The sequence below is a fragment of the Catharus ustulatus genome, chromosome 1, assembly GCF_009819885.2.
Source record: "Catharus ustulatus isolate bCatUst1 chromosome 1, bCatUst1.pri.v2, whole genome shotgun sequence".
In the NCBI taxonomy this organism is placed as follows: domain Eukaryota; kingdom Metazoa; phylum Chordata; class Aves; order Passeriformes; family Turdidae; genus Catharus; species Catharus ustulatus.
Window position 1 is genome coordinate 127570604 of NC_046221.1, and position 14783 is coordinate 127585386.

The 14783-nt window shown below is 43.3% G+C and overlaps 1 protein-coding gene across 1 annotated transcript in view; it reads left to right on the forward strand.

Moving 5' to 3' along the window:
* The first annotated feature begins 1417 nt into the window (after positions 1-1417).
* Positions 1418-14783, forward strand: part of KCNB2 (potassium voltage-gated channel subfamily B member 2) — a 188997-nt gene continuing 175631 nt past the window's right edge. The window contains exon 1 of the mRNA XM_033066600.2: positions 1418-1777. The gene's annotated coding sequence lies outside the window, so the exon portion shown is untranslated. The remainder of the gene's footprint in view (positions 1778-14783) is intronic.

A 14783-nucleotide genomic window follows, 5' to 3' on the forward strand; every position in this document is an offset into this window, starting at 1 on the left:
AAATGGGTGAAAATTAGCACAGTAAATGAGCTTTGAAAGTTTAGCCTATTTTTTGTGAGTTGTAATTGAAATAATGGTGGCAAATGCTTCCTAATCTCTTTCTTGGATAGCTTTCAAAAGAATTAAGAGGTCTTTGAATAAAAAAAAAAAAAAGGAAGCTGATAAAAGTTTTTTTGGAAAGCCTTCATCCCAGCAGCAAAATGTGCAACAGTTAAGGCTGATTCTCAGAGCTATAGGAGGAGATGAAGCCTGAGCAACACAATGCAGAGGGCAAAGCTACAGATGAACTGTTATGAAACCTGAGAAACAGAGAAGAGCTTGGAAAGGAGAATAGCTTTCAAATCTGATACCTGAAATATAGTGGGGCATTATGAATGAGGGAGAGAGACTTCCTCCCATTATCGAGGAAAAACAATAAAGAGCTATAAAATACTTTGGGAGGCAGCAAGATGCAGCAGGAGTAGCTGAAGTCTTGATTGCAGCCTGCTACCTTGCCAAGACTTGATGACAAAAATGCATTAGTCCCTGCCCCATGAAGGGTCCTGGCTCTCCAGGCACTGCATTTCTGCTGTGGGGTTCAGCCCTTGGCAGGCCCTCAGCATGTCCATAGCAAGGCTGGGGCGGCCAGGTCATCGGCCAGGGAGAGTCCTGTGCTGTGTGTTGTGTGCCCGTGTCCTGCGGTGGGTGGCAATGGAAAACCGGGAAGGGATGCTGTGGATGCACTACTGACCAGGAGAAGGTGATGGGTGTCTGTGTGCATGTGTGGCATGATTGTGTGCATGCACACTCCCTATCTGGGAGGACGGTGCGTGGGGAAGTCTGAGAGGTGCGTGCATCCCATACCTGGGAATGTTAATGGGGATTCACCCGTGTGTGAGAGGGGAATCCCCTGCCTAGAGGGTGCCCTTAGCGTGGGTTGTGAGTGCGCGTGTGTGCGTGTGCATGCCCTGCCTGGGGGGTCAGTGCGGGCTGTGTGCGTACATGCATGTGCACGATGTGTGTGTGCGTGTGTGCGTGTGTGTGTGTGTGTGTGTGTGCGTGTGTGTGCGGGCACCCCGCCTGTGGCACCGGCCCGGTGTCCGTGCGAGGCTGCGCTCTGTCCGTGGGAGCGCGCAGCCCGTGCCCGGTCGGGGTGCTGTGTGCGCACCCTTTGTGTGGGGGCAGCGCGGGGAGGGGGCTGCGCGCCCCCGCCCGGGGCAGCGCCGGGAGCGCGCAGCCCCAGCGCGGGCCGGGAGCGCGGAGCGCGCTCGGGGGCGGGCGCGGCGCTCGGGAGCGCGGCGGGGCGGGGGGAGCGGGGGGCGCCCCGCGTGCCCCGGCCGGGAGCGGCCGTGCCCCCCCGCCCCGCCGCTGCCGCCGCCGCGCACAGCCGCAGACACGGGCGGCCGCGCCGGCAGCCGGCGGCTCGCATGCAGCCGGGGATTACAGCGGGGCGAGGGCAGCGAGGGCTCGACTCTTATCCCCCCTCGCCCCCCCCGCTCCGCCCGACACCCCGACCGCTCGCCGCGCGGCTGCTCCGGCGGCTTTTCGTCTCCGGGGGTAGGAGGGAGATGCCTTTGCCGTGGTTTTTCCACCCCCAGCCCTCTCCGTGCCGGGGGGGGCGGTGATGTGGAGCCGGGAATGTAGAGGAAAACCCTCCCCGGCAAGGAGCGACCAAAACAAATCCCTCGCCGTGGCTTTGGCGGCCGCGCGGTGCCCGGGGAAGCCCGAGCAGCCCCTGCCAGCGCTGGGGAATCCCTCCTGCAGCCCCCGGCGGCGCCCCGGGCGCCCGCGGAGCAAGGTAAGCGGGAGGGCATCCCTCTTCCGCCGAGGGCTGCCTTTTGCTTTTATCTGTATTTATTTGAGAGCCCGAGCGGCGCCCAGCTCCCGCCCTGCTGGGACTGCCAGGGCAGGCAGAGCTGCCGCTGGCCGCGGAGCGCCCGGAGCCGGAGCGCGGGGAGCCCCTGGGGAGGGGGCGCGATCGGCGGGGCGGGACGGACACGGGGCTCCCCCGGCTGCCGGCATCGCTCCGAGGCACGGGGATAGAGTCCTCACCCCGGAGCGCTTTGGAAACCGTGCCTTGGATTTTTGTTCCTTCAGAGCTGCTGAAGGGAGGGAGGGAATGACATTTCGTAGTATTCTGCCTCCTGCCGTGGGTGAGCTCTGCCGATAAAGGCTCGTCATTTGTTTCCGATGCTCTAACAGTGCTTGTGGAAACCTGATGATAGAAAACCTCAGCCTTCTCTGTGGCTGTCTCTGGAATTACTCCATCTACCCGGGGACTGAAAAATCCCTTCTATAAAAGAAAATACATATAGCATTGTGGTAGTCTAAAATACACTATCATATATGCTTGCTGTGGGTAGGCAGCATGCTGGCCCCTGAATTTAAAAACGTAAATGTCTTTATGAATAGCCATGTTAATTGGCTACATGGTTTCTGCAAACTATTCAGTGTGTTTCTTCTCTCAGAAATTCACTGCCTGGGTGAAGGTAGATCTTTGTTTATATCCTGTGTATGTACTGTCCATATTTATAGTAGGATTTGGACTTCGTTCAATTCAAGTTACATAATGATTAAGATACAATAGGCAGTATATATGCAGTTTCTTGGACATTTTGATTCATTAGAGATAAGACTGACTCTAGCAAAACTGCCAAAATTGTCACTTTTTCGATGTTTGTGTAAGAAAGGAAGTGTCCATAGCATCAGGTGGAGACACTGTTCCTTAGCAAATACATAGTCATCAAGAGCTTGCTATTAAAAGGACACCTAAGCGAAGGATTTCAGTGACCCTGTCCTGGAGCTCTAAGGAGGTGCCAGGATTGGTTTAGAAGAGGAGGAGTAGCAGTGAGACTGGGCAGCCTTGGGAAGGGGAAAAGCCTGTCTGGTAACATTTGGCATTAAAAACACCTCGAGTTCAAGTTTGCTCAGCTGGCGAGTCTGCCCAACTTAGAGCAGAGCTAGCACCAAGCCTCAGAGGCTGGGCAAGGTCTGTAAAACTGAACATTCCACCAAGCCTGGGACACGATCCTCCAGGGAGTCTTAGTAGAAACTTTCAGGGGAGCAGGGTCAGTGAGTACACACCACTTATGGGATTTGTTTGTTCTCTGATCACCAAGATGTGCTAGCAAAACTCTGGAAGTCTTTCCCAGAGAGATAAGATGCAGTACAGAAAAAATAGTTCATTTCTGGTTGTTAGCACCTCTGTCTATTCTGTTCAAACAGTGGATAAATCTGATACAACTGATAAACTCTCACTTCGTTTAACATTAGTGGAACTTGCAACTGGCTTGTTACAATTTTTTTTTTCCCAAAGAGTGCTTCTGCAGACAGCTCTCACTATGGCATTCGGATTTCTCTTGCCTCTTTTCTCAGCTGGATGCTGTTGCTGGAGCTCAGCAGGTTGCCCTCATTCAGACTTATGCAGACAGTAAAAGCTTCTTCAGCTCGAGATGAGGGAGAGGTGCTGTTTGGAGCAGCACGCTTCAGCCTGAACATTTCCATTTGCTTCAGCATTTTGAAATGTCCCATTGCCTCAATGATGCCACATCACATATATTTATTTATACTCAGCCTTTTTTTTCCCTAAGTGAAAGTTAATTGGCAAATTCTGGCTTGCCATTCAAAGCAAGGCAAGAGGTCAAGATTTGCAATAGCTTTCTTGCCAACAGTTGGGATTTTGCCAAACACTTCACTACTGTCACTTTTAGAAAAATATTTTGAGCTTGTGTGACTTCCTTGAGCTTCATGTAGCTGCATGCACAGGTAAAACATATTCCATGATGCTGCTGTATTTAAAGCTACTTGCTGAAGGATATTTCTGTCAGTGTTTTACTCTGTCTGTCATGATATAAGCAGCATGTTGGGGAGGGTCTGTCTGGTCTCAGCTCAGAGGAGGAACACAAGCTGAGATTATCTAGTGTAGAGTGCAGTGACTGGAAGTATGTCAGTGAGGTGGGATTCCACTGCAGACCCCCCTGGAGGTGTCTGCTCAGAGTACAGACCTACTGCTCCCCACAGGAAGAGATGGGAGCCAGAAAGGAAAGCACTTAAAGTTGTACGCCACTTCAGCTTCATCAGAATACACATACATGCATTTTTGGGGTGAATTTTTGCATGTTTTCATGAGTCAATTCTCTTAATTCATCATATGCGTAATGTCTTCTGACCCAGCAATGCTCACAGCATTTGGAGTTAAACAATGACTTCCTCTGAAAGGACTTTAGATGTTTGTCGAGTATTTCTATAATAAGTTTTATAATTTCTAGGAATGAGGTTTTTTCACCTAATAACTGTCTGAACATTATAAACATGGATGCATGATAAAAAACAGGCTGTAGTTTACTTTGTTGTGTTTTGCTGTTTCTAGTCTTTTCAGGATATGAGCACCCTAAGAGAAAATATTTTTGATTTCCCATCTGTACTGGGCATAATTTTCTTGTGGTTATTGCTGGAATAGTGGAACTGGACATTTGATTTCTTGGATATTATAATAAATCTTTGGAACATGTTCTTTTAACTCACATTTTAGTAGGGAGAAATGTGTGTTTACTTTGTAACAAGAATATTAATTTCAAACCAAACTAAATTTTCTAATATTAAATTGTGGAGATTTTTTTTAAGATGTGCAACAGTGTTCTATGGGATAATGTGGAAAAAAAATTGCTTAGGACATTACAGAGTAGATTTAATCCTCTTGTAAATGTAGATTTTTGTTCAATCCCATAGCTTTCTATGTTTTTTAATCTATAATTCTCTGGTTATATGGAAAAGATATATATTTTGAATTTTTTTCTTTACTATTATGCAATTAGAGATATCATATTGCATGCGATAATAGATGCATTGCTCAGTCACGCTCAAATTAAATCTAAGTAAAATGCATATATATGACTAAAAAAAAGAAAAATTTGAACAGAGAAGCTTAACAACTCAAGTGTTTATTGAACAGGACTTGGAGGTTTCCTATCTTCGTACAAAGTCAGTCCCAGTATAGCTTCCCAGACCGCTAAATACCATAAAAGCCTTAGAGAGACTATGCATCAGTCAAGATATTTAAAATCTATTATGCTTAAACCTCCTTGTATTCTTCACAAAATCTGGAAGGACAGCAAATACTATTTTGCTTTTTGTCCATCCCAGTGCTTGCTACAGCATGTACAGAAATTTCAGCACAAGTCACACATCGGCATCTTCCTAAGTTTTCATTTGTTTGCTGTACAATACATTCCTTCTTCTGAGTCTGGAGAGATGGAGTTTCTTAATGGATGAATTTCTTGGAGAGTGATTGTCTTAAACTACTTTTCTTCACCAGCATGATGATTGTCTTAAACTACTTTTCTTCATCAGCGTGAAAGTATGATGATGTTAACTGTATAATCAGAAAACAAAGACTATTATTTTGAACACACTTCTTCATGGATGATGGTATGAACTATAGGGAAGCAATAAAAAAAAGTCTCAGGCCACTAAAATCAGTGGGGTTTTAAATGTGTTTGTTTTTGATGCAGGAAATCTATATTTAGCCATAATGATAGATCAGCTGTGACTTAGGTGTCTGGCTTCTGTATATCCCTGTTCCTTCTCTGGATAACTATAAAGAGTAGTCAGTAGCATCACTGCTGGCACCAGCAAGAGAGTCAGAACAACAATCTATTAGCTAACAAATAATATATGTAATGCTGGCATAATGCAACTCTGAGCATTTAGGAGTAGGCTGTGATAAACAGCAGTTGAATTCTTTACAAGGAACAATGGCAATTGACCAATTTACCCCTCAAAGTACCATGACAGGGGAGCACAGTGCACTGTAAAATTGTGTATCATGGACAGTCCGAGCCAAGGCAGAGGGACTGAACAGCTCTGTTACCACAGCACTGGCACGTGATGCATAAACCCCTAGGTTTTTGTTACCCCTGAGTAAGTGCTTCTTACAAGGAAATCAGACTTGCTGTTGCAGGGTGTTCTTCATGATGCCATCATATTCAGGTACTAGCTTGTTAGGAAATAAATGTCAGCCCTTTAGGTAAAACCACCTTACGGGGAAATGAATGCAAAGCTGTGCTGATAATTAACTGAACAAAGCTCCCAAACGTAATCTTCTTTGATGACACTGGAGATGAGCTTCTACCCCTGATTGCCTAACAAGTTAAGAAATATAAATTAGTTATGGCAGTACAGTCCAAATACAGAATAAATTTGCCTCAGAGCATTAATAAGGCAGTTCATAAAATAATATTTCACAGTACTTCATCAATAGTTAACTTTTAGAAAATTAGCTGTATTTTCAATATATATAGAGAGAAAAATTACAATCAAGTGCAAGAACTCAAAATGAAGCCATAATGCTTCTCTTTATAGAGTTTTAGTTGTGTCATTTGCTCTCTTAAGGTATGAGAATTTGGTTTACCTACAAGGTTGTTGACCTCATCTCAAATGGATGTACTCTCAAAATTATAGCAGAATAATTCTGCTATAATTTATTGCCATTCATTCAGTGTAAATTTGCATATACCAGAGACATTCTGAGACAGTTTGAGAAAGTGCTGGCAAGCTGCAGAAGCTAGAAGAATCCCACTAATGTATTTAAGTAGACTCAAAACAGTGAATAGGCTTAATTAGCCTTGAAATCACACAACTGTGAATGACAGTATTGTACGTGCTTTTCCAGTGGCTGGTGAGATTAACAACACAGAGTTGCTCTACCTTGACAGGAGTGCCATCTAGAAGGTTTTGCCTTCTGGAATATTTCCATCTCATGCTTTCTTCATTCTTATTATTGCTGGCATAGAGCAAACCTCTTAACTGGGTAAGCTTTATACTTGAATTTATTCTCAGGACTAGCCTGGATACTGATAGCCACTTTAGTCCCCATTTAGGCATGTCACTAAAGCAGCATTAGCAGTGCTGTGTATCTTTTGCTCCTTTTGAACTGAGGAAGGGATGAGAATGTTTAGCTGCTTCAACATGTTTCTAGATAACCTAGGTAGAAGCAAAATTATCTCACATTGCCCAGTAACATTGTGGTTAGGTACTGATGGAGAAAAATTGATCTTTGAGGCCTTTCATACATTAACATGACGCAAATAAACATTTCACTTCTTGTAATCCAAGATTACCAACCAAGGAACTGGTCATATCCTTCAGTTATAGACTCATTTGTGTCTGTTGTCTTTCAGGCACAGGCTGCCTGCCTCATTCTTGCTCAGTAGGAATAGGGGTGGGCTCCACACTGCAGCTGTCCTGGGGGTTGCTGATAGCAGCAGGAGTCTGGAAGATACAAACCACAGGTTTGAATCACCAGAGGTGAACGTGGTCCTTCAGTGAATAATGGCCAAGCAATGACATCAAGGTGGAACCAAAGCCACCACCTCAAGGTGTATTTGAAAAGAGTAGACCTTGTTCAGTTCTTTTGAAGGACTATTTTACAAACCTCTTGTAAGAGGAGGTTTCCAGGCTTAGAATGTCATGTGGGTGGGTTGTGTCCCTTTTGATCCTGCTTACGCATTGGGCCTGGATGGGAGTTAAGAGCATCTTCTTCCTGTCTGTGAAGTATTGTGTTGATCCTGCCTTAGAGGTTCCCACACCCTTCTTTGAACTTGGGACTTGTGTGTTTAATATTAGAAACCCTGAACTAATGGCTCTGATGAAGCACATTTTTAAGGGATGCTGTGGCTTTTAAAAATACATTTTGGCTTTTAAAAATACATTTTGGCTTGATAGAAGTAAATAAATTCATTTATAGTGGCAGTTTTATAAAAGTGTTCCTTTTAGCCTGTCTTGATTTCAGAATTATAATAACAGTAGCATAAGCTTGTGCATGAGAGTGAGTCCTCACTTTTTTCTATTGTCAGGTCAATTTGAGGGTCAAAAAATATCAATACTCTTGGTATCAGGTAGGACTAAAAGTCATTGTAGCTTCTTCTCCACACTGTCAAACTGGTGGTCCTAAGAAGAGCTTCCTCTTGCTGACCCCCAGACCATCTGTATCTTTGTGCAGTATGTGGAATCAAAACTGATAAGGTCTTAGATAAGGTCTAGAACCAAAGTTTTCTGGGTGATTGCTTTTCTTAGATAGGCAAAATAAGATGTAGGGTTGTCACAGCAGTTTGTAGTAGTATTTTGAGATGTTTTTCCAAGGCATCCTATAGCTGAAGACATCAAAATGTTGAAGGGTTGGATTATTTGGATCAAGATTAGACAGAAATTCGTCTTAATTTTTAATGATAAAAGCCTTCTGTAAAGACTTGCTGATGCTGTGACCTCAGGGACACTTCCAGCTATGTACAAAGGCACTTGTCAAAAATTGAGTCACCCAAAAACCAAGGCCTTGATTCATTCCTTCATTCTGCCTTCAGGGCTTCTGTAAAGCACCAGAGCACTAGGAGTTTGAGCTAGGCTCCTAATGGATTGAGACAAATGTCTCTTGAGTAAATCTGCCCCTTTCAAACTGTGTTCTTTGGCAAAGTCTCTTCCTATCTGTGGTCCAGAGAGGCCTAGGAATACCATTTACCTTGATCGCATCAGGGAACAGTTAGAAATGGTTGAAAATGAAATTTTTGACAGAAGCAGCAATTGAACATAAATGTTTTCATTTCCAAAGAAGTCACTTAGGAATACAACTGTGTTTTCCTTAATTGTAGATTTGGGATGGTGGCATTGCAAGTTTTTTCTTTATTAGAAAACTCAAAATTTTACCAGGATTCTGACCAAAATGCAACATCCAAAATTCTGGGTGCAATTTCAGTCAAAGAGGGATAAAATCTGACTCTTTTTTAAGATGTGTCTCATTGCTTCAGACATAATTCTCTATGTATATATGATGATATTGTATGTTGTGTAATATTTCCCTGCCTAGAAACCTAGAATCATCATTCAGTACTACACTGTGCAAGCTTTTCTTCAGGAAAACAAAAAGACATCTGTGAAGTTCTTCACTGCTTTCAGCTACTTGGCAGCACTGTTATTGGTAGGGAGCAGTGGAAGATTGAAGGGTTAGAGAAGCTAACATATTTAGAGTAACCCTAAAACAAATTGCTTTGGGGCGACTGGCTGCATTAGTGCCTCCTCAAAGAACAAATGATGTGTTGACAATCTCTTCCATCATCTTAATGCACTGCAATGCAATTATAAGAGAAAATCCAGTAGTGGACGAATAAATTGCAATTCAAAGCTCTAATTTATTAATATTAATGTATTTGCTATTATTAGTGTATCCTGTATATGTGACATCTGTAGACTCTCAAAGAATTGTATGGAAGCACCAATCAGACCTGTGGATCCAGAGTGCTAGTTGGGATATAAATATGCATTCTGATTTAGACCTGACATGAGGACCTTACATAATCACATTTCTGTAATATCTGGTTGTTTGACATTAAAGAAAATGATCTGCCATTCGGCCTTGTACTTCTCTGTGACAGCTCATCTCCTCAGAAGTTTCCAGGGAAGGCTAAATAAGCAGTGAAAGACAGTATCTTTGGCAAAAGCAGTAACAGCCCTTAGCAACCAATGGTAAACATAAACAGTAAAGTGCAGACATGACCAACAACTACATCCTAAAGGAGAGATGTTTCAACCTGCAATGGAAATGGAAAGGTTTTTGTAAACTGAGCAGGAATGCATCAGCATTGTTTGTAAGGATCATATAGCCACACTTGTCACAAGCACCAACAGCAGAGCTGCTAGTAAGGAAAGAGAGAATCTGAGCTCATCTGAAATAAAGTTTGGTGGGGATCTTGATTCAGCACTGGATGGGTTACAAAGCCATGTTCTCTCTTGAGACCTCAGTGCAGGCTGAGGGAGTGCTACAATCCCAGTGCTCAGATCCAGACTTGTGAAGAAGTACTACTCAAAAAGACCACTTGAGTCCTGAGTTTCATGGGATTTGAGGTAAAATTACTCTGAATGCTCTCAAGAGCACTCAGCTTTTTGTAAAGGAGTCTGTGTCCCCTGTAGCATGTCTAGAGCCTACCCACATGGCTTTACCTTGCATAAGAGCTTCAGTAAATCAATACAAATGCTATTGGGGTAGTTAGAAATCTCAGATAAACCAAAACTGCAAGCTTGTGTGGCTGCAAGACTTTAAAAACATTTTATCAGTTATACTTTCCCTCTTTTTCTGTCTTCTGTCACCTTACCTATTTCTGTCTGGGTTTTCTTATCCAAGGCTCCTAGGGAATATATAGAGTCTCAGAGTCTGCTGCTCCTTGGTGAAGTTCAGCTCCTCCATGTAAAAGACACTTCTGTGCTCAAGATGGTGAGAACAGCGAGTTAGCAGACAGACTGATTTAGTCAATCTGAAAAGTTCGTCTATAAAAGGCCTCATCTTTTTTGAGTATTTCCTGCAGATCACCAGGACTTTGCACAGTCAAAGTTTAAATTGTCACATACCAGAAATAAATAACCTGTGAGGTCTGTTATGAAATAGAAATAATAATTTCAGACCATCCAGCCATAGCCTCAAGAGCTGATTTTGCAGGATTTACTCTCAAAGCAAGATCTTACTTTTCAAAGACCAAGCCATGCATAGCTGTTAACAGAGCAGTCAAGGCAGCAGGTGGGATTTGGTCTTAGTTCATGGAAAGATGCAGCACTTCAGTAACAGCTCTGCCCATGGCTGTAGTCTGGCAAGAGCCAACCATTGCTCACAGAGACACTGTGTCACAGGGCAGGCAGGCTAAGGCTCCATCTTTTCCCCCTCAGACCACATTGCCTCAAGTGGTTTCACCCACTGAAGCCTCTGAGGATTGGCAAAAAGAGCTGTCACCAGCAATTTGGATAATCAAAGCTCAGCTGCTTCTCTCCTGTGCATGCATGCATGTGTTCCTGCATATAGATATGAATCTGAGACATACAAAGGATGCTTAGGAATACTTTGACATGTTTCCTGACACTTCCCGCGTTCAGCTTGCCAATCCTTAACTATATGAGATGTGACTTCTCTGAAGGTGGGAAATGGAAATAACGAACAACTCATTTGAGTGGCATGCTTTTATGCAGAGTTTTAGCTATCACCTCAGCCATCTTTTAAAAAACTGAAATTAAGGGAAAATTCTAGTAAAAGATCCCACAGCACACCATTAAGAAACTGCGGGTCTTCGTATTTTGAAAGAAAGAGCAGACATTTGAGAGCTAAGATGTGGCAGCAGAGAGATTACAGCAAAGCAGACAATGAAAGAAGAATCATACAACCAAATAAGTTAGCAATAATGTGTGTGCTCATTAAAAATGTATTGTTTAGTCACAACCAGCTTGCTTCATCTTTTCTTGGCTAACTTGCTGGATCCTAGGTTTTAGGCTTTAGAAGTCAGATGCTGAGGTGGCCACAGGCTTTCTAAGGTTTTTTTACAATCACAGAGTATCTCCACTTCTCCAGCTAATAGGGATCATAAGGATTTTTGAGTTCAACTCCCTATTCCTCGCAGGATTACCTAAAACTAAACCATATGACTAAAAACATAGACAAGATGCTCCTTGAACTCTGAAAGGCTTGGTGTCATGACCCCTTTCCTGCAAAGTCTGTTCCAGTGCCCAGCAGTTCTCTGGGTGAAGAAGTTTTTCCTAATGTCTGCTCTGAATTTCCCCTGACAGTACACCTACAAAACCTAAAGCTAGTTTTTCCAGAAAGTGTTGCATACCTGCATTATTTACAGCCTGAAGTTCTTAAGTCACTTTTAACAGCTGAACTAGTCAATGCAACAATTGTCTCCCCAGATTTTTCTTGATTTTGGTGAGTGTTTTTGCACGTGAAGAAAACCAGCACATTTATATTAGACTCTCCAGATCTGAAAATAAATGCTTTTTATGGGATCACCCATCTAATAATTTGTTTAATGTTTAATAATTTCACAATCCTTTTTAATCCAGAGCTTTCTTGAACTTTTAAAAAAATACAGTAATTTCACGACTATAAGGCGCACCGGATTATAAGGCGCACTTCCAGGTGTCGGCAAATTTCCGAACTCTTGCCGATATATAAGGCGCACCGGACTATAATGCGCACTTTTTTTTTTGTAGCGAGGATCCGCTGCTGGCTCCCCCTGCGCAGTTGCTGGCTGAGGCCCCGCCTCCACCCGGCAGCCGCGGCACTGCAGGCCCCCAGGCTCGCCTCCACCCGGCAGCCGCAGCCCTGCCGGCTCCTCCCATGGCTTGCAGCTCACACTTCCGGGTTGGCAAATTTCCAAACTTTGTCCATATATAAGGCGCACTGGACTATAAGGCGCACTTCTGGGTTCGGGTCAAAATTTTAGTCAAAAGGGTGCACCTTATAGTCGTGAAATTACTGTAATCAAATATCAGTACATTTTGAACCAGATTTTATTTAAAATTGTTGCAGACGCTTAGAGCAAATTGTGAAAAACTCTTCCATTTGTTTTCAAAGTAAGGAAATTAATTAATATAATCTTTTCTTAAAAACAATTTGGCAAATTTTGATCAAAAGACATCTTCTGACAAAAATGGTAGAAGTTTGTCTCTTAGAAGAAAGTAAATTTTTCCCTTCTTCTGGGGTCCTTATGATATGACCTCTTCTTAGTTACCACATACTTTTTTCCCCTCTGCTTTAAATGCAGGACATGATCCAACACTGAGGTGTGCTTATGTACTGTAACTTCTCCATCTTCTTTGGCAAAATTTGTATGGCAGAGATTGGGAGAGTGTTTATGACTAAGGCATGCAGGGGTGGCTTGGGTGAAAATCCTTTTGGTTGAGAGGTCTTGCCCATGGAGCCCATGGAAGAGGCTGGCACTGCTTGGGCCAACTGGCACAGCAACTTGCCTGTGTGCAGTTGCACTCACCCGGACTCCAAAGCAGATGGCTGTGAACAAACCACTTTTTAGGAGCAGCCCTTGATGTGTGTGGACTTTCGAGCCATCCTTGCAAAGACTTGGGGGAGTCCTCACTGTGTTCTGGCGGGCGATGGTCCGGCAACGTGACAGGACAGAAAATTGAGTTCCTCTGCCTGAGGGTAGATCTGATCACGTAGGCATGCCCATCAAAACTGCTGGAAATACTGAGGACTCTGTGAAAAACAGCTCTCTCAATCTGAGCAGCCAAAATTGCTGGATACCTCAGGCATCTGTGACCTTAATTTCTACATTATAAAACAGCGGTAATAATGGCCTCCTACTGAAGGGGAGGCTGGGATACCCTGGAAGCACTTGGGCAGGACAGGGAGAGCTCCCTGGGGGAAATTCAGCACTTTGTGTGTAATGTAGGCCTTGCAGCAGGAAATGCTGCATAACATCAGAGGCCAGATAGTGAATGAGAAAGATGAAAAGAAATAGTAAATAATTAGCCATTCATGTAGAGAAGAAGGGACTGATGGGAGAGTCACACCATTAAAAGCTGCATGTCTGTGGTGCGGGGGAGGGCACTTAACCTTCCTTCTGGCTTTCCCTAGCTTTTTGAGTTGTAGTCTTTGAAGTTTTCATTTTTATTTAATGCAAAGAATTGGCTTTGATTTGAAGAGTTTTATGTAATATTACAGGTATTTTGCTACAAAGTGATTTTATTATTGCACAGGGAGAATGTAGGGTTTATCTAAATTTGGTTTTATATATGGGGTAGAATTTGTGTTTTTCTCTGCCAGTTGCTAAGAGTGCTGGTGGGCACCATGCTGGCTTTGCCTGCCTCCCAAGGGATAGTTACATTTATTACTAGCCCATGGTGGACAAGGTGCATGATGGAGTTGCACATAGCCTAAAGGTTAAGGCAATAAGCCAAGGTGAAAAGTATTTTAAGCCTTTTTAAGAAAAAAAACCCCTGAGTTAGTTACAGTAGTTAAAATCCAGAAATGTAATTTAATGAATTATAAAGGTAATCTCACTTGTATCATTTTGTTATAATGAAAGATATGGTTATTTTACATTAAATAGATAATGTGGATTTTTCAAGTTAGAAATATTATATAGTGATATAAAGTTGATTTCCTTTTTCAGCAATTAACCCACCTATTTGACGGGGGAAAGCAGTGGATGTAATCTTTTTGGATTTCAGTAAGGCTTTGGATACCATCTCTCACAGGATCCTTCTGGACAAGATGACCAGCCCACAGCTGGATAAACACATCGTGGGATGAGTGAGCAGCTGGCTCATGAATCAGGCACAAAGGATTACAGTGGATGGGGTGACATCAGACTGGGGACCTGTCACTAGTGGAGTTCCACAGTGCTCCATCCTCAGCCCTGTGCTCTTCAGCATCTTCATAAATGACCTGGATGCAGGACTGGAGGGGATATTAAGCAAGTTGGCAGGTGATATGAAACTGGGAGGAGCTGTTGACTCCCTTGAAGTCAGGGAGGCCCTACAGAGAGACCCTGATGAATTAGAGAGATGAGCAGTCACCAACCATATGAAGTGTAATAAGGACTAGTGCCCAGATTTTTTTAAGGTGGGAAGAAGAGCGCTTAGGAAGGAAACTAAAATAATTCATTTATTTATTTTTAGGTTACACATTCTCCTTCTTCAATGTATATTTCAATAACAAGGGCTCTGTAAAAAAGGCAAAAAATCACCCTCATGGTTCAAGATTCTTCACTTGGGGAAATGCGCTTTTTAAATCTTTTCAGAATGCTGCATGTTGAGAATGGTGGTTCATCCCTTGGTACATACATATACACACAGCACGTTCTCAACACTAAACTTGGTAGTGTTTCACTGTTGACTTCAGTGTTGCCACCAGGATTTTGGAAGTTTTTTAGAAAAGCCACATTTCCTCAAGTTGGAAGATGCAGCCCATAATTATACTGAAAAATCAGAAAATGTTTTATCAGCTTTACCCCAGTCATGGGGACGCTAGAGCT